Source organism: Theropithecus gelada, unplaced genomic scaffold, assembly GCF_003255815.1.
Source record: "Theropithecus gelada isolate Dixy unplaced genomic scaffold, Tgel_1.0 HiC_scaffold_15884, whole genome shotgun sequence".
Taxonomy (NCBI): domain Eukaryota; kingdom Metazoa; phylum Chordata; class Mammalia; order Primates; family Cercopithecidae; genus Theropithecus; species Theropithecus gelada.
The window spans coordinates 838,694-841,635 of NW_020257641.1; positions in this window are offsets into that span (position 1 = coordinate 838,694).

Below are 2,942 nucleotides of genomic sequence, written 5' to 3' on the forward strand. Positions count from 1 at the left end.
ACAACAAAAAAAGAGAATTTTAGACCAATATCCCTGATGAACATCGATGCAAAAATCCTCAATAAAATACTGGCAAACCGGATTCAACAACACATCAAAAAGCTTATCCACCATGATCAAGTGGGCTTCATCCCTGGGATGCAAGGCTGGTTCAACATTCGCAAATCAATAAACATAATCCAGCATATAAACAGAACCAAAGACAACAACCACATGATTATCTCAATAGATGCAGAAAAGGCTTTTGACAAAATTCAACAGCCCTTCATGCTAAAAACGCTCAATAAATTTGGTATTGATGGAACGTACCTCAAAATAAGAAGAGCTATTTATGACAAACCCACAGCCAATATCATACTGAATGGGCAAAAACTGGAAAAATTCCCTTTGAAAACTGGCACAAGACAGGGATGCCCTCTCTCACCACTCCTATTCAACATAGTGTTGGAAGTTCTGGCTAGGGCAATCAGGCAAGAGAAAGAAATCAGGGGTATTCAGTTAGGAAAAGAAGAAGTCAAATTGTCCCTGTTTGCAGATGACATGATTGTATATTTAGAAAACCCCATTGTCTCAGCCCAAAATCTCCTTAAGCTGATAAGCAACTTCAGCAAAGTCTCAGGACACAAAATTAATGTGCAAAAATCACAAGCATTCTTATACACCAATAACAGACAAACACAGAGCCAAATCATGAATGAACTTCCATTCACAATTGCTTCCAAGAGAATAAAATACCTAGGAATCCAACTGACAAGGGATGTAAAGGACCTCTTCAAGGAGAACTACAAACCACTGCTCAGTGAAATAAAAGAGGACATAAACAAATGGAAGAACATACCATGCTCATGGATAGGGAGAATCAATATCGTGAAAATGGCCATACTGCCCAAGGTAATTTATAGATTCAATGCCATCCCAATCAAGCTACCAATGACTTTCTTCACAGAATTGGAAAAAACTGCTTTAAAGTTCATATGGAACCAAAAAAGAGCCCGCATCTCCAAGACAATCCTAAGTCAAAAGAACAAAGCTGGAGGCATCACGCTACCTGACTTCAAACTATACTACAAGGCTACAGTAACCAAAACAGCATGGTACTGGTACCAAAACAGAGATATAGACCAATGGAACAGAACAGAGTCCTCAGAAATAATACCACACATCTACAGCCATCTGATCTTTGACAAACCTGAGAGAAACAAGAAATGGGGAAAGGATTCCCTATTTAATAAATGGTGCTGGGAAAATTGGCTAGCCATAAGTAGAAAGCTGAAACTGGATCCTTTCCTTACTCCTTATACGAAAATTAATTCAAGATGGATTAGAGACTTAAATGTTAGACCTAATACCATAAAAATCCTAGAGGAAAACCTAGGTAGTACCATTCAGGACGTAGGCATGGGCAAAGACTTCATGTCTAAAACACCAAAAGCAACGGCAGCAAAAGCTAAAATTGACAAATGGGATCTAATTAAACTAAAGAGCTTCTGCACAGCAAAAGAAACTACCATCAGAGTGAACAGGCAACCTACAGAATGGGAGAACATTTTTGCAATCTACTCATCTGACAAAGGGCTAATATCCAGAACCTACAAAGAACTCCAACAAATTTACAAGAAAAAAACAAACAACCCCATCAAAAAGTGGGCTAAGGATATGAACAGACATTTCTCAAAAGAAGACATTCATACAGCCAACAGACATATGAAAAAATGCTCATCATCACTGGCCATCAGAGAAATGCAAATCAAAACCACAATGAGATACCATCTCACACCAGTTAGAATGGCGATCATTCAAAAGTCAGGAAACAACAGGTGCTGGAGAGGATGTGGAGAAATAGGAACACTTTTACATGTTGGTGGGATTGTAAACTAGTTCAACCATTATGGAAAACAGTATGGCGATTCCTCAAGGATCTAGAACTAGATGTACCATATGACCCAGCCATCCCATTACTGGGGATATACCCAAAGGATTATAAATTATGCTGCTATAAAGACACATGCACACGTATGTTTATTGCAGCACTATTCACAATAGCAAAGACTTGGAATCAACCCAAATGTCCATCAGTGACAGATTGGATTAAGAAAATGTGGCACATATACACCATGGAATACTATGCAGCCATAAAAAAGGATGAGTTTGCGTCCTTTGTAGGGACATGGATGCAGCTGGAAACCATCATTCTTAGCAAACTATCACAAGAACAGAAAACCAAACACCGCATGTTCTCACTCATAGGTGGGAACTGAACAATGAGATCACTTGGACTCAGGAAGGGGAACATCACACACCGGGGCCTATCATGGGGAGGGGGGAGGGGGGAGGGATTGCACTGGGAGTTATACCTGATGTAAATGACGAGTTGATGGGTGCAGCAGACCAACATGGCACAAGTATACATATGTAACAAACCTGCACGTTATGCACATGTACCCTACAACTTAAAGTATAATAATAATAAATAAATTAAAAAAAAAAAAAAGAAAAATGAGCATAAGACTTGAATAGAGAATTTCTAAAAGAAATTGTCACTAGTTGTCTGAAATAAAAAACTCAGCGTTATTCTAAAAGGTTAAAATATGGTATCGTTTTGTATGGAAAAAATAATTATGTTTAAAGGACATTAAACAAATGCCAGTAGCATTCCCTAGTCAGTAAAGTTTTACAACATTTCTTGGAGGGCAATTTGGCAAAGTTAATTTTTCACCAAATATTCATTTTATGCCTCTTGTGTGCCAGGCACAGAGAAGGGCTCTCAATGTGGGTGAGGGTAGAGATTCAGGACCAAGGAGCAGTTTGGAGTTTTCACAGAGCATGGGAGATTGTCTCAGTCTCTTCAGGCTGCTATAACAAAATACTGTAGAGTGGCTTGTAAACTACAAAAATTTATTTTCCTCACTTCTGGGGGCTGGGAAGTCCAAGGTCAAGGCACT